The sequence below is a fragment of the Solea senegalensis genome, linkage group LG12 (assembly GCF_019176455.1).
Source record: "Solea senegalensis isolate Sse05_10M linkage group LG12, IFAPA_SoseM_1, whole genome shotgun sequence".
Taxonomy (NCBI): Eukaryota; Metazoa; Chordata; class Actinopteri; order Pleuronectiformes; family Soleidae; genus Solea; species Solea senegalensis.
Window position 1 is genome coordinate 22,617,967 of NC_058032.1, and position 22,830 is coordinate 22,640,796.

Sequence of the window (22,830 nt, forward strand, 5' to 3'; positions counted from 1 at the left end):
AGAGATATGATGCTTCATAAGTGTCATAATTATGCTTATTTACTGAGGCTGCTTCGGCAAATGGTTATAAAATTTATTCTAATCGTAGTTTGAATTTGTGATAATCCACTGTCGGTGTTTTCTACTTTGCCAATTTGGAAAAAAGAAATGATTACAGTAATCCTCTGAGCATAAAGTTGGTGGGCACCATGTTTCATATCAGCATGTCTATGGGGAGCTTGTTCTCTTGCTGGCAAAGACACAAATGCTGCAGTGTCGGATTCCTCGCTTTAGATGGACTCGGGCGTTTTGTCTTTTGGACTGGGGGTAGAATGCCAGCCTTGTCCTCAGTTGTGTTACTTATCTTCCTGGTGCAGAAAACACCCCCAGGGGGCAAGGAGGGCTTCCAACCCTTCCAACCCAACTCCTTTGCCTTCTTCTTGACAACACGATTGAGTTGTGTCTCTCCTTTGATGGCTGATGTCCCCGTTTGTCAGTTGTTGTCAGAAACACTCTCTCAATTACCTACAAGACTGTCTTGTGTTTTTCAGGCAACTCTATAAACGGTTAAAGTGGTAAATGCTCTGAAGCAAATGTTCATACAGAAACCTGGTGGTGTTTTTAAATTGGCAACATGCACTGCTTGGACAACAGGGGATTTAAATGGCAGTTGCAGGTGGCAAATGGGATTTTTCCCTGATGGAAAAGTGCCGCTTGTTCCTTGATGGGAGTTTTGTTCGCTGTGGTGCCAATCTGCCGATTTTACTTTCCTGCAGGTGAACACTCCTGTGTAACCTGGCATTCCTGCGCTGCCACACATTCCACAACTGTCCTCGTACCCACAATGCTCCATGAAGGCAGCCTTTATGTGACACACGTGACGCTTGTTTTCCTCTTTTTAATGATTGTGGGTGCAGAGTGCCGGGTGGTACTTGGCATGCTGTGGTAGGGGATTAGTGTTGATGCACAAATGTCAACAGTGTAATGATTCTCCAGATTCGGTGTTTCCGCACTGCTGGTTTAAGCGTGACTGCAGTCTCAGCATTGTTATCCACCTAGTGCTAATTAAGTAGCCTAACTCATGGTCATGTGATGCATTCAGAATACATTAAAATGGGTCACTTACAAATGATCCTCTCCTGGATTTAAATAGAATGATCTCATCCTACATGGTGTAGTAAATTCTAAAAATCAAGAATTTTGTCATTTGAAAAGAAATGTAAGTTAAGCAGTCTCCACCTGAAGCAAAGGCAGTTCCTTCATCCTAAAAATAAGTTTTTGGATGTCTATATTATATGACATTTATATGGTTTTGGTGTTGGTTTATCAATGGTTTCACCCTATTACATCATCAAGAAAAAGATCATTTCAGCTTTCTGTAGCATGCATTGAATTATTCCATCCTCCCCTCCCTGTTGTTGTTGCGATTGTGGAGTTTTCTGCTAAAAATAAGCCGCACCATGCTGACATGGCAGGAATCACGAGTAGTTCCCCAATCATAACAAAAAAAATCCTTCAGCCCAGTCCAACAGCAGTTTTCCATCTTTATCTCGCTCGCTTTTCCTTTTTTTTTTTGTTTACAACTCAAATCAATCCCCTGCTTAGTTTCTCTTCCCCTGTTATCTCTGTTTCGCCACTCACCCCGATCTCCTCCCAACACTGGTGCAAAGCACGCTTGTCAACACCTCAGCTGCAACACATTCACAGGGGAGAAGTGACACAGGTTGGTAAATCGGCAGCATATGCACCTCGTAAATGGAGGAAAGGAAGGTTGACGGAGTAGTCACACTGACATTAGATGTTTCTTAATTCTTTGGACTCCGTGGATGATTTGTCACGGGGAAATGGGTCACCTGCCTACATCTGGCTCAGTTTCACTGTCTCTTGCCTACAAGGACACAGCATGAGACATAATTGGTATGTGGTAGTTCAGGTGTTGAAAAATCCAATTTAATCCCAGTTTTTAATGTTCTTTTTTTCTTTTCTTCTGCCAGTGGCAATGTTTTTCATCAGAATACACTCTCACATGCGCATGGGTTTTTTTTATTGGCTTCGGCTTGGATTAGTGAGGATGTGAGATCTGGACGAACATGCTAATGTCTTCTTCTTTGTCTGTTCTACTTCTGCCACCAACGCTTCGACGTATACTTACTGTTATATATTTGATCAATTGGATTGATTTACCAGACACCAAAGTAACAGAAAATTATAACCACCAGACCATCATTTCTGAGCGCTATGGTGGTGTTCAGTCGTGGATGATGATATTTGATATTTTCGTAGTAGCCTAACTCCCTGTTACACCTGCTATTTTAGTGCGAAAGAGGTTGTAGCAAGTCATGTTACTTAACCTCACTAAATCTGTGGGAGGATCCTCTGCGTTTGACCTAGAATGATTGGATTCATGTTTTATGTTTCGAGCTGAATGGAGGGGTCAAAACCCAACACGAGTGGGAAAATGTATTCACTAACAGAAACTGGAGTCTTTTTATATAGGGATTTGTTCCATATACATATAAAATGATGCAATGCACAGCTGTGAAATGTGACTATCGGTGGTGCACATTGTTGGGTGGTACGATGACACCCTCAGTGTGGATTTGCTCTCTTTACTCTGTGTCTCTAAATGCAAAGTTGAGTTATTTGCCATTTAAATGACCTGCAGCTGAGGCACAGTTTAAGTTATCTGCACAGAGTGTGATCTGTAAACAACAAAGTGTGTTTACTAACTCGTGTGCCACTGCCATCAGACTCTGTAAACAATACCGAGCATTTAATGTGTATTAGGTGAATAGGGAGTGGCTCCTGTCTTCTGCCAACAATAGAGGGAGGAGGCAAGCTCAAGCTTATAGAGGGCATAGAAATATTGAGCTTGGAGTAGGTGGATTGTCCCATGTATATCCCACATTGTAGTTTAGGTTTAAATGTTTTTTTGACCAGTCGAAATTAATTTAATAGGCATTCACTCTGTGGTCTTACGCCATTAAGACCTGGATGAAGACGATCCTTTCTTCTTCGCCTGACAGTGATGCTCCAGGACCTTTCCAGTGCAATATCAGTTTCCCTGTCTACCGCTTGTCTTACCAGCCTGTAATTGTTTTCATGTCGACTCTCCCTGGACTTTCCAGAAGGGAAAGGTGTCACACGTAGAGAGGCACTTATACATGAAGGAAACCTTGACTGGAAAGGCAGCTAATGAAAACGTAGGAAATTGCAGGGCAAGTCCTAATAAAAATGTGTGTCCATCCACTTCTCTGTTGACTAAATTGGGTTTTGAAGGCCAAAGCGGCCGGGGCGGCAGACAGTTTAAATGTCTGCTTGCAGCTGTTCACCCAATGAGCGGATTAAAGGACTGCCATATCTCCACGGCTGAGATGCAAGAGAAGATTAGGTTGGTAGCTCATGAAGAGGGCCGCTGCATCCTAATCTGCAGGACTGCTCGACCAAGAAGCTGCCTTTTTTAAAGTGGGCTTTGATGATTTACTGTGTCTTGTAAATGCTGTGTTCACTTCTGAGGCGGCATGTGCATTTTTAATGAGCCATTTGTGAGGAGTGAGGACACTGACAGATGTGTGGGCCAGCACGAAAGGTCACTTGATCAATAGTATTTGTTTTTTTTCTCTGAATGTTTAAGTTAAAAAAAAACCCAAACCCTTCTATAGATAAATAAATACATAAATAAATCACCACCACTTTAACTAAATCTCATTAACTGTTGTGCCATATCTGTTTCTAATATTTCTGGGGTGTATTTTACAAGGCTGTGTTTTATAAAAGCGTGTGTTGTTGCCAAATATGGAGCCAGAAGACTGTACGTTACCTCATCCATCCCCATGTTAAGCAGTAAATGGTATAATCTGGTACAACAGTGAACTCTGAAGCAGGACTTCTACTGCGCAAAGCCTTTTATACAAACATGATTACGTTGTTTTATTGTTCAATATTTTAAATACGGAAACTAACCCTGAAAAACAACAACAAAAGAACGATACTGCTTCAGTTGTTAGTGTAGCTTGCGTTTTCAACCTGACTTGTATAACCTATGGCTCATTGTATGCACACAGTTTGAATCACTTGATTTATGAATGAGTGGGGCTTTATAGGGTTGTAACAAATGCCGTAAAGTAGAACGTTCTAGTCCTTTTTTGTAGTGTGGACCCAAAACTAGAAGTTTCGTTATGAAAAAGGCTTTTGGTTGTCGTCTAAACATCATTTCTCATGGTGGCGCTGAGAGTGAGACCTCCCTTCCTCTCCTCCGCTCTTGTGATGGTGGTGAAGGACATGACCTGCCTGTGGAGTCACACATCTTCTGCTAATTCTGCAGCGCAGCATTACTTAGCGGGCTGCATGGTTGTTAATGAGTAACTCACAGGAAATGGGTAATAATACACAGCGAGTAAATCATGTCATCTGGAAACTCGGGCCATAATGGGTCATGAAATGGTCAGCTGTCTCAAAATGTTAAGTTGTCCATTCTAACATTATAAACTCTCCAAACAGTTCATCAATTATCTTTATTATCACGGGATTGATGGTGGTAATTTTCTTTTGTGTTTGATGAAATGAGCGTTGTAAACACAGTTTTCTTGGACCATTGATGCAGAATGTAGGCTTCAGAAAGAGGTCACAAATGTTAATTTTGCATTTTAGATCCTTTAGCATTCAGTGTTTGTGTCTGCCTGTAGCAGCTATTTCCAAACGTAAGAAATCCGAAAATCCTCTGAGGTCCAAACCTTAAGTCATGACTCTAATTTACACACGAGAGTGGAATCACTAATTCCCATATACATATATATTATTGTTTTCATGTGAACATGGGGATGTACAAATTCAGTGCCGAATAATAATCTGTCCACGTTTTTTCTGCACTTGCATATCTTTCAACACATGCATGTGGTTTTTGTGCCCACCAGTGACACTTGGTCTTGGTCTGACGATTGATACTGCAACCCTAATTCCGCACTTTTTAGATCCACTCATAGGGGGCGGGACCTCATTTCCAGAATGTAAACAGTGTCCGCCATCTTTGCTAACAGTTACGCTAACTGGACCAAGTGTCACTGGTGGGCACGTAAAAAAAAACAAAACAATAAAGATATTTCTCGACTTAGGGGAAACTGAGGTTGGGAAGCAAATTTAAAAAACAAAAATACTTTAAGGTAGTACCCTACTTAACCACTATCTACTTAGTGGTAGTACCCCTATTCTAGTAATTCAAAGCTAAATGCAAATCAGAGAAGTATTCCTTTAACATTGGGTGCAAATACTGAAATATTAGACTTCAGTGTCACAATATTGCTATACATGTTATACTAGGTCCGATAAAAGAAAAGAAAAAAGTAAATTAAAAGCCACAGATTAAGTATTTCTTAAATTCTTTAAAACTGGCCTATATATTTTTCATGATTTCATAGTATGAAATAAAGTAACATTTACATAAAACAGAATTTTGCTTGAATAGCAACAGACTGCGCACACTTATGCCGATGTATTGGTTTACTATTGTGATTTTTTTTCCTAGTCAGCTGTCAAACATCAAGGTTATATTTAGGGGGGAAAAGCAGAAGCTGTGCCGACAACAACACAATACCACTGTCAAGAATATTTCGCGCTTCAAATAATCTATACACTACTATACCATGAAATATTGTAACATTTTATAGATATTTTACTTACACCCCTAATAATTACTGTCTTCACCTTTTATGTTCTTGTCAGAGAAACTTCTCCCATTCTCGTGTCCAGTCACACACACACACACACACACACGTCCACTCATGTATGAGTTCCCGCTCACAAGCTAAAACAACTGTAAACCACATGTAAATCACAAACTTAAGCACATTGTTAGACTGGCCTGCCTCACACCATTCATGGAACTGAGACCGGGTCCGAAACAGAGATGAGGGTCTGTGTAATTGAATTAGGAGCTGTGTAACCTCCCCCTTCTGTGGAAGGGCAGGACTAATCATTGAGAATCTCTGCCCTCCCAAGAGAGGGTCGGAATATTTGCCTTGTATAGAAGAGAGACGAGAGGGGCTACGTCTGCTGTGTGTGTGTGTGTGTGTGTGTGTGTGTGTATACATCATGTCCATTTTTGTGTGGCCGCGTGGTGTTTGATTGTCCATATACCTTGACCAGAAAAAATAATATATCTATCTGGAAACAGGGCTCCTGACCCTTTAACCCTTTAACTGTGTGTGTGTGTGCATGTATGACTGCATGCGCTCATGCTCAACTGTGCTGCAGAGCAACAGCTGTTGTCCAGATGTCCTCAATACCCCCCACCCCTTACCCCCAACCACGAAAGGGAAACGAGACTTAATGAAAGGAAAATGCATGATTTTTAGATCAATGTAAATATAAACAATTTGAATGATCAATTCATTAATTTTATTTTTCAAGCAAGATGACATTTGATATTAACCCCCGAGCGTATCACTGACGTCACGTTTGCACGAGCGCACTTTGCAGTACCGCAGTTACGCAAATTCCACGTTTTTTGAACGATGGGACTGAGCTGCACATCAAATCCAACATGTGGTTATTATGGTAATTTCACTCGCACTCTTTCAGGAAGCCGAAAAATCTGTGTCTTTGTCGCCAGAGAGGAGAGAATTGAACGTGCAAAATCTGGTGTCGCCAGAGTTTTTCCTAAATAAACAGTTTTGTTTTTCTTCTTTTTAAATTGTTAATACACTATTTCAAGATGCAGTAAATTGTAAAAGTTATTCTGGGAAAAATGTACATTCTCTGGTCCTTTTTATGGTTAGACATTTTGACGCTTAGTTGTTAAAGGGTTAAATGATATTTGATTACTCCACTCTGGGCTTAACATTAGTTACATTACATTACATGTCATTTAGCAGACGCTTTTATCCAAAGCGACTTACAATAAGTGCATTTAAACATTAGGGTACAAACATGAGCTAGAAGTAAGTAAGAGCTTCAAGTAAACCAAACTATGAAGTAGTAGTCATAAGTGCGATATGTATACGTTTTTTTTGTTGTTTTTTTGTCATCGTCTTAGTCGAGGTAGAGTCGGAAGAAATGTATTTTTAGTCGGTGGCGGCGGAAGATGTGGAGGCTTTCCTCTGTCCGGATGTCGATGGGGAGAATGTTCCACCATTCGGGAGCGAGGACAGTGAACAGTCTCGAGTTCTGCGAGTGCCTCTGCGATCCTCTCAGTGAGGGGGCAGCGAGCCGGTTTGCCGATGCAGAGCGAAGTGGGCGGGCTGGGGTGTAGGTTTTGATGATAATAGTTTCAGCTACACTAATAGTGTAGGTAGTTGATGATAATAGTTTCAGCCCTAATAAAGGGTTGGACCATATGTTGTTTTGCAAACAAATTGTTAATCTATTGGAGGAAACAAAAATCTGGATAAAGCTGTAGCCAACGTTTGATAATTATTGGAATTTTGGTACTTTTATTTGTTAAAAGCTTCTGCTGTTAATGCAATGACACATTAACATGTGATCACTGAATAATTGTGTTTAGTGTAGAACTGCTGGTTTGTGATGCAGGATGGCATCACTGCTTCAATACTGAGTTCCTCATTGTCTGTACCGCTGCAGCAAATATATTTCTGAGTGTTCGACTCATAAACACAGCAAGAGCAGATGGCACATGTTTATATACTGTAGATGCAGGCATTATCACTGTTTGGTGCAGTGCAGTAGTGTATTCTGGTTAAAACATGCCATTAAGTCTACATTGTTTAATCTCCAGCTCTGTCTGCGACTGTGGTCCCCTTATCTGCATTGAAATGTTAAACAATGAGAATGCATCTCTTGTTTTCCAGATTTTTGGACTTCCGTCTCTGGCATAAATGCTAACATTCATTAGTTTTTGTCATTACTTCTCTGCGAGTCTGAATTTTCCAGAGGGTAATAAACTCTATGAGGAGTGCCATTGTGGACAGGTGTCTCCATGAGTGGGCAGTGGGTAATGAATCCCCTAACACTCAAAGAACTTCCCCCGCCTGGAGTAATTATGCCTAGATCCCCTGGACCCATTTAGCTAATTGCATATCTGGGCCTGCTGCTTATATATGAGAGCGGCGGGAGATAACAGAGAGTTAGTGGGCTTTGGTCAGTCTGCGCTGCAAGGCTGAGATTACCATGAGTCGGGTCCTTAAGTCCCCTTTCTCAAAGTTTGTTTTTCTGTCACTTCTTTTTTTTTGCCTCTTTGTTGAATTTTGCTGATTTTGTGGCAATAAAATCACTGTATTGTCCTTAATGCTACAGTTGCTTTTCAGAAGATCGACTGCACTTAGCCTATTGTTCTATGAATGTGGGATCTGACAAGATTTTAGATAATAATGAGTCTAATTGCACATTAGGAGAGAATATACACTTACCACCCACTTCATTGGGACGTCTAATAATGTCTTCTGCTCCTGTAGCCCATTTGCTTCAACTCTTGATGTGTGCATACCTCCACCTTGACCCTACACCGTTTGGTTGGTTTTCCATTAAAATTATATGGGGAAGGTCATCAGAACGGCTGCATGAAGCTGTTGTGACTCATACATGACACACACACAAACTAGTGACTTGTAAAGCAGTTGTTTTCGATGTACTGAATCGTTAGAACCGGTTAATTCAAAAGATTTGTCATGACCGGAGCACAGACTCACTTAAACACAGTAGCAGGGTTTCTGATGCCGCTCGCAATAGCAGGCTTCGCTAAATACGCCAGACTCTTCCTGTGACATCACTCTGACCAATCAGTGGCCGGTATCGGCTCAGCTCGCTTGAAAAAAAAGTCGCAGGTACGATCGCTAATGGAAAAGCAAAATAACCGCGCCGTGCAAACGCGCCATAAATCTCACTGCCGTGTAACTGACTAATTCGATATTTGTGTTTTCGAGCAGTTGAACAGGTGTACCTCCTGGTGAATGTATATAAAAAAATTGTAACTATTCCTTTTAAGAGGAGTAAGTTTATATACAAGTATTTTCTCCAATCTCTTCTTCAGGAGGAAAAAAAAAAAGCAGATAGGAATGAGTAATGCCTTCCTCTCGGCAAACAGTTGCCATTGATCTTTGAAGTGGCCTGCAGAAGACGACATACTCAGCCACCGTTCGTTTTACTGCGGCATCCACTGTGTGATAAATAGGGTTAATGTAATGAATTTAAATTTATGCTCCAGCTTGATGGGGTGGCTTAAAGTTTGATGTTTAATGTGCTCAGATGCACACACTCCTCCCTCCGTCAAGCACCGACGCACATGCCTTCGGTAAATAATAACAAAAATAAAGAGTTGCCACTTTGACCTTTGTCTAATCCAGCTGTGTTGATGGTGCGAGGTGTCAAGGTGCCATAGTGGGCAAAGTTATTAAAGCTTAATTTTTGGGGCCGGACTTAGGTGTTTCCCAGGCACCACATTGTCTGACCTCTCCCACTCTGTCCTCCTCTGCATTGTGTGATTAATGAAACTGCAGGATGGATGAACAATGGAGTCTCCAATGGCATATTGTGCTTCTAAAGATCACCAGTGGCGATGTGCCCCTGAGAGAGAACCAGCCGTATTTACTATTTTTGTTGCTTTGAAAAAGTTGAATGAAATGAAATGAAATGAATTAAATGCTAATATACATGTTGTCGACTGGTGTGTCTCGCTGTTTTCACCCCCGAGGAACTTTGCTCTGAGCAGTGGCCTCAGGCACAGATGGAAGAATTACAGGAATGCATTTGTCACTTAAGTTGTATCAGATAAGGTTTCCCTCTTTTCAATGGGGTTTTGTGTAATCTGGGTTCTCACATTTGTTTGCCTGGAGGGTAAAGACTTGGTGCAACCCCACTGTTGTATTATTTCAAGTGCTACTGTGTCTCGGCTTCATGTCAACAGTCCACATAGGAGGATGACAGGATGCCGCTTGTTGGCGTAAATTAGGAGCACCAACAGCTGCTCATATGTTCATATTTCATTGCCCGCTTTAGTTAAAGTATAACGTAATAGTGAAAACCTCATTGACCTACACGTTCCTTCTCACCTGCTTCATCCACGCGTTTCACTATTCTTCCAGTTCAGCAAAATGCAGAAGTAAGAGAGAAGTTTTCAGTCATGTGATGTTCGTCTATGAACTATGAAGCTGAGTCATTTCTCCAACTGTGTAACAAATATTCTTCTCCCAAAAAGAAGAAATAAACAACCCTAGCATGACTCTTTATTTACATTTTTACAGTCTGTGCATAGTGAGGTATAGGATTTTTGGATTTTATCGGATTTGACTTTTTTATCTATAGATACCGATTCCCCGTCCCTAGTGGTTTCTAAATGTTTTATTTGCATGAACAGTTTCCATTGCACTCATTTGCAACTTTTCCACCACCCTCAAGTGTAAAAACTTTAATTAAATTATCCAACTGTAAACACCTCTGCACACGAGGATTCAAGTGATAAGAGCATGGAAGCAGAATTACAACCACAACCCTAATCATTGCTCTCCAATGACATAATGGTCTATTAGTGGAGTCTAACATTTCTGACCTCCTTAGTGGAATCTGAATAGTGCCTCCCAGTAAGAAACCTAAAACCTTTTCTCGCTACCTGCCAGTGTCAGCGTGTCAGCGAGGCTCGGGGGACAGGTTGTCGCTGTTAGGTGCCTGAGCTGAAGCTGAAGTGACGCTGAGCTCAGAGGGAGTCGGATGAGTAAGCAGGTAATCAGAAGCCAGATAGAGATCATTTGAGCATCTTTTAGAGGCTCTGGCCAGTATTTTCTCTAATCAGAATGCAGCAGTTTGGATTCAGCCCACTATTGTTACATTGCTGTCTCCTGCTGCAGTCTTTCAGAGTGAAACAAAGCAAAACACCATGGCTGCAGTTTCATTCTTTCTATTCTTGATTGTTGCCATTTATTATCGGTATGGAAATGTAAATGTACGCCATACGTGATGAAAACAAGTAGTTCATATTTGAATGGCGTTGCGTGGTAATGCTTTACCATTTGTTTTACATCCACACTCGGTGAATATTGAATTAAAGCTTGACTTTATGAAACTGAGGTCAAAATATCTGTCGGGGAAAAAATTGCAGTCTGATATTTTCCCTGAAACTTTCATTGATGTGTGAGGGGAAATCTCCCGGCGGGCAGAGGACCTGCATAATGGGGAGTTCCTGCGGTGTGACGCCTCTCTCTCCAATGATCCACATTGAGTGTGTTTCACACTTGTCTCCTATCAGGCTCCAGCTTGTCAGCAGAGCTGCAGCGGCGCGTGTCATTAAATCTGGCTGCATGAGTACGGCCTGGACAGTCGTACAAACCCACACTACTTGTCGGGAAATATTCTGCTTGTCCTCCAAATGATTATGCTGTTATTTGGAAGCCGTAAACGCGACAACCTGACTCTAGACCGCGCTCTGCTTTACCACATCACATGTGCTCCATGATGTTTTTGTTATAGATGTGGCTGATGGTGTTTTATTGTCGTTGTTTCCTTCATTAGCATGCAGACATGTTGCTCGACACAACCTTTTAGAGAGCAAAGACCAGACAAAATCAAATCGATTTTATTTGTGTTGCATCAAATCAAACCACACATTATCTTAAGACACTTTACTTTGCCAGGATAAGACTTTACTGCATTATAGACAGAGACCCAGAGTGAACAATTCACACAGTGATCAAGCACATGGCATCGGTAAACAGTAGGTGTTGTTTTTTTGCGGCCAAATTCTGCGCTAACTGAGAACTGATCTACTACTAAGATCATGTGAATTTCTACTGTATAGTGCATTCTTAAAGAATAATTCAACCATATATATATATATATATATATATATATATATATATATATATATATATATGTATATGTATATATATATATATGTATATATATATATATATATATATATATATATATATATATGTATATATATGTGTATGTATATGTATATATATATATATATATATATATATATATATATATATATATATATATGTGTATCTATATATATATATGTGTGTATATATGTGTATGTGTGTATATATATATATCACATATCACATAATCAGTTCCTCTCAATGTTTTTTTCCCCCCACATTATCCAGGAGCCCTTTCATGTCGGGGCGCACAATTAATCTCAAAGTAATCACAATTGCAATATGACCACATACAATATACAAATCAGACGACATTGCAATGAATTGATAAAATGTGCGATAGAAGCACCCTGATGAAATTCTGCAGCGGTGCATGAAGCCACAGGGCTCTAAATCTTGCTCTACAGATTAGAGAAATGCCACAAAAAACAGCAAAAATTATTTATATAGCACTTTACTGAACAAATAACAATATTTTTTGCGAAAATGGCAGTTAAGATGCAAATATAACCAGACGCACCAATTGGGAAACCCATCACTATTGCAATATTTGTGAAATAATTGTGATACGTTTATTTTTTTTTGTTTTGTGGTACAAAACATTTAGAAGTGACAACCCGACCATGAGGTTGTCCATGGTGCACGTAATATTATGTCATTTTACCATTGTTATTACAAAGCTGGAAATTGCATCAGAATAAGGATTGTATTAGCTTATTACCATATTGTTACTGTACTGTAATGCAGTATTGCCAAAGCCAATGATGTGGAGAACTATAAAAAGTCACTTTATTGCTGCTAACAACTCTATGTTGTTAACTATGTCACATTTTCCGATTTTATCACCAATTATATCCCATTTAACAACACATTACATTTTACACACACTGTGTAGACTGATATTACATATTACTTGTAGGTATCGTGTTCTTCATAAATCAATACCAATACTATTTTGAAATGTGACATGTTATCCATGTATTATGTGTTGAATTATTGATTAATGCAATCACAGTGTGATATACCACAATTATATATCGACTATGTCTGTTTAGATAAACATTATTTCCACTGCTCTTTATTTGAGCACCAGGTTGGAATGAACTGTAATGCCTTTTGCCGTGTTTGATAAAGGCGACTTTCAACATTTGCATTCACCCACTTAACAAACTGTAAGTGTCTTGTCTCCACAACAAGCTAATAGCTATTTTGCATAGCTTAATTTCTCCCACCATAGCCTGATGCACATACCTAAAAATGTAGTGCTGAACATGTTGTGCCTTCACCTCTCTGCAGAGCTGTTTTTGCATTAAGAGGGAATTAAACCTCTTTTTATTGACTTCTCATATTCTGTCCTTTAAATCTCCGCCACTTGTCTTTTGTCTTTTCAGCTGTGAAGACCAGCAGACATCAAAGGCTGCATTTCTCTCAGCAATAAGGTAAGACACTAACGACACACACACGGACATACTGACACACGTTGACTCTTGGACTGGATGGAAAATGGGAAATTCATTGCAGGTCTCTGTCTCTCTCGGGAAAAATGTGACCCTTGCATGTTTGCACTTTCATTGCTACAGATGCAAATGAAATCACACCTTTGGAGTATTTGCAGAAACTTTGCACGTCGACGGTGATGATGTTGGAGACGGCGTTGACGCACAGATTCACTCGGTAGTCACTGAATCTGACATCTGCATACATCATGTCATTATTCCTGGCTTTACATTTACACTGTAGCAAGCCTCCACAGGCGTAGATGCATAAATGTCAGTGGAAGTCTTAATTGTACGTTCTGTCATGTGTGCAACATGTTTGTCATTATAAGGAGCGGTTTGCTGCTGCCAGGGAGACGCCTGGGAGCAGTGTCGGAGAATTAATCCCAGGAAGCTTTCTTCATCGTAGTTTTCATGCTGCAGTTCTTCTCTTAATTACAGCAGCAGCCTTATTATCTCTCTCTCCCTCTGTTTTTCTGGACCTATCATAAAACATATATATGTATATATATATATATATATATATATATATATACAGTATATATGTATATATGTGTGTGTGTGTGTGTGTGTGTGTATATGTGTGTATATATATATGTATATATATGTATATCTATATATATACATATATACATATACAGATATATATATACACATATATATATGTATGTGTGTATGTGTGTATATATATGTATATATATGTGTGTATATATATATACATATACAGATATATATACACATATATACATACATATATAACAAGAAGACTAAGTAATTGTTTATATTGTTATATATAATTGTATATATGTGTATGTATGTATGTATATATGTATGTATGTATATATATATATATATATATATATATATATATATATATATATATATATATATATATATATATATATATATATATATATATATATATATATATATATATATATATATATATATATATATGTGTATATGTAACAATTATATATAACAATATAAACAATTACTTAGTCTTCTTGTTTCCTACCAAAGCCAACCAGGAAATAAGAATAAATTGAATAGCAAATGGGGGCGACTGCAGGATGCAAAAAGTTGTCCATTTAAGTGATGGTCTGTGGGTACATTATTTATTACGTCAGTAAACATTTTTCTGAGCAGCTCATGAATTTCCTGTTGCAAAACGTCAACACGACAAAAATGTGATTCTGGAGATTTCAAAACAAGACTTCAGACTCTTATGGGTGATGTCACAATTGCTCATGATTTATGCTTTATTTTGCATTTAAGGGTGTATTCTTAATCCTTACTAACTGTAGTTTATTTGCTCGGAAAATCCGGTTCGTTTGGGGGAGGTGTGAATGCACAACCGAACTCTGGTCCACCTCAAAGTGCCGGTGAGCCCATTGTTGCAGCGTATATATACAGTATATATGTGTAGCATGTTTGCTTAAGACAAAATAAAAAACCAATATCGTTTGATGCAGCTCCATGTTGTGCTCTTATGTGGAGGAAACAGAAGATGCTCTGCGTTAACCACCAGATGACCGAGTTTTCTTGTTCATTGAACAAGGCTGAATGTTGCAACCTTCAATGCAAACGAGTCATTGCCTTCACATCTGCATCTCTCCATTGACGGTTAATGTACATTTTTAAGCTTAGGCTCTGAGAGCAGTAAACTTGGTAGAGCACGTAACCTCCACTGAAACCACGCTGCACTCCACAGATCCATTTGCTGTGTGTTGTACTTTTCCAACAATTAATGAATTTAGTTGTCTCACAGCCAGATCTCCAGTCCAAAGCTTATAAAGTATACAGTTGAAGTATAATGGGGTGGAATATAGTTTCAGCTGCCAGTGGGAAACACATAACTCATGGTGTTTCTGTAGAACAAGAAGTAGTACTTTTTTATTTTTATTTATTTTTTAATATTCTACCTCAGTCTTACTGTTAAAGTTTTCAACTTCTTTTTGCTTTGCTGCTGTATTTGTCCTTCTCATCTGGGCCTCAGCTGTTCAGTCATGGACTGGATGATCGGACAAATCTGTGGACTCAATTGCTGGCACAGTGTTGTCAATATGGAGCATCTCTTTGTTGTTATTTGTGCTTGCTTTTATTTTGAATCTCATTGAAATACTTCAAGACTTGCAAGTTAATTTATTATGCCTCTGGTTAAAGCTGCAGTGCATATGTGTAGGTGATTTTTATTGTTGTTGATGTTGTTATTTTGCCTCCATTTGGTCTTTGTGAGCAGAAATTATACGTACCATTATGCTGCATCCATCTTAGAACGGGCCACATGGTGGAGTAGTGTCTAGCTCTGTTGCCTGGCAGGTCTTCTCCGGTTTCCTCTCACAGTCTAAACAACATGCAGAGGCTAATTGGACGAGTGTATCCTGACCCTCATACATTTATAAGCTATAGATTACTGTTTTAAGGTTGACGTTTTAAAACCCAAACATTTCCGCTGAGCTTATCCTTGAGTAGTTTTTTTTTTATTGGGATTTTTATTGGTCATGTCTGTTAACGCTGAACTTGTAAACAAGATCAGTTTCAATTCACCTTCTAGTGAGACTTGGCAGAGGAATTAATAAAGGTGGGCAAAGAGGTCGATCTCCTGTCTCACTCTTATGTTAAGACCTTCCTAACGGAGAGTTTATGACTTTGGATCTGAGCCAGTGTCAATCCCACTCAGCGACTGCTCAGTGTAATAGATTGTTACACAATTATTTCATCATCAAAACAAACGACACACAACGATGTATGAAACCGAACTTTAAATGTCCTCAGTTGCCAACGGCACAATGTTAAAGGAATTCTGTGCCTCTGAATCACTCGTATGTCATGAGTATAGTTCTCCTCTGCGTTGAACATGTTGTGGTTTACACAGGCTTTACTCACTCTGGTGACTGTAAAGGCAGCGTCACATCTGTTTCTGACCAGATGTTGTGGAAACACTGAGTCAGCGTTGTGTAATCAGTAATCAGCAGCGTTGTACTACGTGTAGTAAGCAGAGCTGATGACAACGAGCTCTGTTACTCGGCTGTTCGTGTTATAACCGTTCCTGGACTTGAGGGGGGGGATGTGGTTTGTCCGTCAGCTGTTCCTGGAATAAAATTGGCGGTGCTGTAGCAAACGCTGATGTCACACTTAAAACATGTTTGTAATTCTTTCAATGTAGAACTTTAATGTTTGACACTTTTCTTCGAGGCATATCCAGGATAGATTATATATCCACATATTCAAATCATGATTCCTTGGTGTGATCGTGCTGCACTAAGGTTTACACAACAATAAGCACGGAACACCTGATTTAAATGGAAGATAATGGTGTAGCTCATTTATTTTTGCATAGCTTTGCATAATAAGTCCCAGAAGACTGCTGCCTCTGGTATTTTTGGGAAGTACCAACATCTGCAGTCGTCTTATCTCAAGCTTGTAGAAAGTGGGAGCTTCAAAAGAGAGATTTTGGGCCAGTCAAAACAGATATTCACAGCTATCCCTCCCTATCAATCGCAAATGCACGTCCTAGTTGGAAGTGATGGCTCAGGTCTGCAGCGTGACATGCTGCTCATTTATTTGCATCTTTCTAAGTTTGGAAATTTGCTGAAAATGGAACTGCTGAAAACATTTCGTCCTAAATATTTCATACTATCGCCGCATTCTTTCCACTTGTAGACGTTTTACTGGTAAGCACTGACTTGCAGTAACCGCAGCAGCTGGCTGAATCACCTGTTTTTTTCAGGCAGTGTGGCTGTGCCATCGGGGGGGGGTCTCTCCTGCCTTCATCACTGCCAAATAGAACAGGACTTGGTGTCCACCCACTGGCCTGCTTGGTATTCAAATCACTGTGGCTGGATTTTTACTTTCTTCGATTCTCATGAACCGAGTGATGCTTGATATTTTCCTCAGTGAAGTGGCTAAAGATTGCAGTCACACATGTGCTCTTAATGACGGACTTCAGAGCCCTTTGACACATGATCTGTGGTTAGTCATTTCCGTGGTTTCCCTTTGGCCCTGCTGTCATGCTTCACCATGGTGATATGAACAGCAACCCAATGACAGCGCCACCAATTAATAACATGATGTTTACTGTTAATTACCAAATAGCCATTATAATGAATCCAATGAGTCCCTTGAGCCAGAGAACCCCACGATATGCAAGATACTGTCCTTAATTGTTAACAACAGACCAAAGAAGATTGAATATGTGGAAGTACATTTTCAGAGTGTTTATGTTTCATTAGTTCAGGTGTCCCAAAACATTGTGAAGGTTGTTGAACAGGGTGGTTTATATAGTGTAGCACAAATGTGTGACGGTGAGTAACTGGTGTCGTGGTCTGGTTTGGTGACTGCCGCCTTTTTGTGCAACTGATGGATTAGTTGGTGTTCTTAAAACGATGGAACGAGGGCAGTTACAGGATCTGTGCTGTTCGTCCTGTAAACGAATGACTGACATGCTGTCTGTATTGTCTTATGTGTGTTCTGCAACACAATATTGCAGGAGAACTCAGCAGTGGAAGCTGCTCCACTTCACTCTCTACAACTACGCACTACAAGCCCAGCCAGAAGAAGATTCAGTCAACCTGAAGCCCCATTATTGAATGTAGCTGTAGAGGCTTTGCTGAACTATTTGAATAAAAAAAAAACCTTGCCATTGCAACATATCAAAGAAGCAACGTCAACCTGCAAAGCTACTAGTATTCTCATTCCATGCCTTTTTTTTAATAATGTATCACATATTTGTAAGGCCATCGCCAGCCTCTGTAACCACGGCAACCTGTATGTAAGATTGAATCCATATCCTCTACAAAGTCACTGTTCTTTTCAAGGTTGTGATGAAACTCTGAGTGATGGCTCATAAAAAAAGAAGAAGCAGGGACTGCACATTTAAGTGCATGTAATGTGGATTCATCCATGTCCCCTCTTGTGGATCAGAGGATGAATTGGTCCCAGACCTGTCCCTTACTCAGCGTTCCATTCTTGGAAACGTTGCCTTAACTTAAGACAGTTTTTCCCTTCGCTTTATGTTCTCTTTTATGTGCACTTAAATAAAAAAACAACAACAACACAACAACAAGGTAATAACAATTAATCGGCATGTGACCATAAATTGAATGAAGCATCACCAATAAGCCCTGTGTTTAACTCGAGAGAGAGTGATTTGGTCTGTTTGTCTTTCTCTTCTCTTCCCTGCATGAAACTCGACACCTGTGCTGCTGCTGACAAATGCATCACCTGCTCACCTCAACTATTTGCCAGTCTCTCTCTCACTCTCTCACTCTCTTGCTGTTTAGTGCTCTGTTGGTCTCTCTCTCTCTAATAATCTGCCTGTTTTTTGCTATTTTCAAATGATTGGCACCAGGCAATTATTATTTTATTATATATTTGCACATTTTTTTTTTATTGGATCCTCTGTGAATGCTGATACAAGTCACTAAAATGATTGTGTTTCATCCACAAGTTTATATGACAGTTTTGATCGAATTTTTATTATATTTTTAGGAAAAAATACACGTTTTAAATTAAAAAAATATAAGTGACGGACCGTAAGTGTTTATTTAAATCGGGCAATTCTGTATGTTATGAAACGGGTGTATGTTAAAAGATGGAGGGGGAAAAAAAAAAGATCATTTATATCTTTGAAGGCAATTTTTAACACCAGAATGATAAGTTTAAGCCAAAAAAAATATGGAAACACGTCCTTCCATTTGTCTCCCTAAGTTCTCTGAAAGACTTTCAATATTAATCAGCCTGAGAAATTATTTAAAGGCAAAGCGTTAATTGGAGTCGACCTGAGCAGCCTGTACGCACTGTGTGAGACACACCATGAACAGGAGTAGAATGTCACTGACTGGCTTGAATGCACTTAGAAAAGGCAGTGACATGTGTACATGTGTGTGTGTGCACGTGGATTCTTGTGCACGCTTTTAACCTCCTGGCTGCCACTGCCAGCCTGTCTGGCCTGGCTGATGATGACCTCCCCTTGAACTAAGCCCGCTCCCTCATGTGTGACTAAGACTGTGTGTTTTAGATCGGTTCCATTTATGCCTGATGAACTGACGCGGCGAGTCTGGAGGGGATTGTTTACCCCGCGTTTGCATGGGTTTTGACAAGAGTGGTGATATGAAAATGGTTTATCCGGAGATGAGGTTATGTTAGAAGTCTATTCACTTGTTCTCTCTCAATGAACTGGTAAATAAACCGATGCATTATGTTATTAGTCAGGAATCTATGCATTTATGGGGAGGTTGTTCACTTAAGGAAATATTGACTGGTTAAGTAAAGTTAAACACTTGAACGACCGCTCGAGAAGAGTAATGGGAATCTGTGCATCTGGGTTCTGACAAGAGTGTGGTGTGTTTGAAAGCTTCAGTGTGTCAATGCTGTTGATATTACTCTATCTCTGTTTGGTCTGTTCACAAAAGACCAGACCGAGGGAGAGTAATGTGTACATGTTGTGTCCTTCATCTGAAAACAGGCTCTGTCAAGCAATACTATCAGACCTGACTGAGGGGCTGTCCACACGGCAACAGGTTTACGTGAATACGCTTACTTTTTTTGCCGGAGAGGTTTTCACACGGAGAAGGTGTTTTAGGGGACCTGAGATGGTCATTTTTGAAAACGCCTCCCAGAGTGGGAACGCCGGCCTCCATGTAGACAGCAAAGACGCTACTTTAGGAAAACGTCATATTCCCAGCTCTCTCTTGCGCTGTCATTCATTGTTTTGTGTTTGGAGATTGTTTGTCAGTTTTTACCAACTACTGTCAATGAAAGGTCAGTCGGAAAAGACACTACATATCACTAGAACACGTCTTGTCTTTAGAGATTTCACACACGGGGGTTAAAAAAAGTGATGAGTCGTCAAATAAACAGAGGAGAAAACAAAACCTATTTTTACTTGAATAAACAAAACGGAACAATGATTGTTCCGCACACAGTCAGCTGTGTGTGTGTGTGTGTCTGACTCTCCGCAGTAAATACAGTTGGATGGATCTCACTCGTGCATCGTGAATTGTGCATTTCCTTCTCGTAAAGTATTTAAGTTTATGACAGAATTTGCCAGATTTTTAAATTAAAAAAAGTCACCAGAGGTGTGTAAAGTCGCTAAATATGCACACAGAAACGTACATTTAAACAAACCGACATTATTTCCTTTCTTTCCCCTGGCTCGGTCTATTCTGTCTCATTTCTGTTATTATATCTGTAATGTGTATTTTTGTGTTTACACCTGTGCTAACTGCTGAAATACCTGTTTTGTTTTTTAGCAGCTTATTTCTCTGTGTTCTAGTTTTCAGTCACACTCCTATTAATGGTGTAATGTTGCTGTTGCCTCTGTCTGTCATGACATAAAGCAAATCACTTCCTGGTTGCAGTGCGGGAAAGTTGCCCGGCAACACAAGGTCTAAACACCATTATACTGAGGAACACGGAGAGCGTCATGTGGAGCTGATGGGGGGTAATTAGCATTGTGTGACCTCATTTGACAATGGTGTGACTGTAACAGACTAAAGTTAAGCTTAAGTTATCATTTAGCATTTCCTTCTATCAAACTCATGATTATTACTCATCCCACTCTTCATCTTCTCCCTTGTGAGGAAACTCAAACAACACCAAGACACTGATCTCACCACTGCTTCTATCCAAACTCTCCATTTAGTTATGTAAACCTAGAACTTTACTGCTGGAGATGCTGTTCATTAACAGAGCTTGTGTGTTTATTATTGCAACTATGACAACGGACATCCTCTGGCCCTAAAGAAGCAAGAAGTCTTAATTGTGCCTGAACCTAAATAACCCGTATTCCATGCAGAGCGGTATCGACAAAGTGGTGCATTTCCGGACTTATTATTATTATCATTATTATCATTATTATTATTATTATTATTATGGTTATTATAAATTTCTTTAATAATGTTTTTATTCAATTGACAGGCAAAAGTACATACAATGAAAAACAGGGACTTTTTCTTTTTTTCATAAACAACAACAACAACAACATAGTATTATTATTATTATTATTATTATTATTAATAATAATAATAATAATAATAATAATAATAATAATAATAACAATAATAATATTAATAATACTAATAATATTTAGTGCCTTAAAAAATGGAGGGCTCATAGTACTGTGTATTATCTGCCCAGAACAAATTTGTGCATTTGAAGCCCGAGTCACAGTCGGATCCAGAGCAACATCATTTGCTAAAATCATCTTGTTTCATTATGCATCATAGTATTTGAAATAGCGTGTGTCACACTGAAAGCCACTGTCATCTGATGATGAGGTTGTATTGTTACTTTTGCTAACGTCTGTCTGTCTCTTTGTGAGCAGCACAGCTCGAAAACAAAAAAGGCTGCAGGGAGTTCAGGGTGGATTTTGATTACATTTTCTGCAGATGTTTGGTATGACTGAAGGAAGATGTGATTAGATTCTGCTCTGTTTTCGGACTCATTGTTTTTCTTGAATTATAGGAGTGTGTGTTGACTCTATGGGGGCAACACTGTGTTGTTTGTGGTTTGCGTTCTCCAGTCTTGCATGTGTGGTTTTCCATGCAACAAGGCAACAAGTTGCTAAATTAAACCTTGTTTTCCACCACGTGTGACAGTGCAGTTCAGCTCGCCACGGTGCGGTTTGGAGTGGTGAACCCTGATCTGGCTTACTTTTCCGGGAAGGGGTGTGTGAGCTGGATGGAGACACACAGGAGGTCACCAACAAATTCTGTGAAAATGAAGAATGGGACATTGTGAACAATGTGAACAATTATGTTCTTTCTTTTGGACATGTGGCTGTTTATCACAAGAAGAAGAGTAGCTATGTGTGTCTAGCTCCACCTGTAGGAGCTGGACCACTGTGCTTGGTGTGCCAAAAAACTGGGACGGTACGGAGAGGTTATTATAGTGCCCTTGCAGCATTTGACAATGGAAATGCAAATAATAGTGTAACATAACATAACATACCAAACTGTACTACTTGGTGAAAAAAGGGGCTTTTGACAAAGGTTACTCCCTCTGCTGTAGATTATACAGCAGATGGCCTAATTAGCATCTTTTTGTTGACCCAGTTTGGCCCTGGTGTCGAAACCAGGCGACCAATATGCTCTGGTCAAATATTGAATATAGCCCATGTCCCAGAATTCATGTGGGACTGGCCTGTTGTGGACACTTCTACTATTGGACTAGAGAGCGTGTTACTGTAATAGGGCCCAGGCATTCCCAGCAGGCACTGCTCTGTCTCATTGATCCATTGAACAATGGCTATATGTTCCACTGTCCACTTTCATTTTGCTTTTATCTGGTGAGCTTTTGTCTAACTCTATGGCACTTTTCTCTTAATGAAATCGACTCCTGTGCACACACGGTGGGAAAACCTGCGTTTGCCGCTCCCTGTGCGATGCCTATTTTTGCCTTAGGTGCGATATCTGTGCATCTGCAAATGTCAAAGCCCATGTCTCTGAAGCTTTAACGTGTCTGTGTGTGAGGCCCCATGTATGTCAAACAGAGCCCCGTCTATACTCATCAAGGCTCTCCAC

General features: G+C 39.8%; 1 protein-coding gene across 1 annotated transcript in view; it reads left to right on the forward strand.

Annotated features, from left to right (window-relative positions):
- The window catches only part of LOC122778829 (talin-2-like), a 133,714-nt gene that overhangs the window by 589 nt on the left and 110,295 nt on the right, over positions 1-22,830 (forward strand). The window contains exon 2 of the mRNA XM_044040931.1: positions 13,199-13,246. The gene's annotated coding sequence lies outside the window, so the exon portion shown is untranslated. The remainder of the gene's footprint in view (positions 1-13,198; positions 13,247-22,830) is intronic.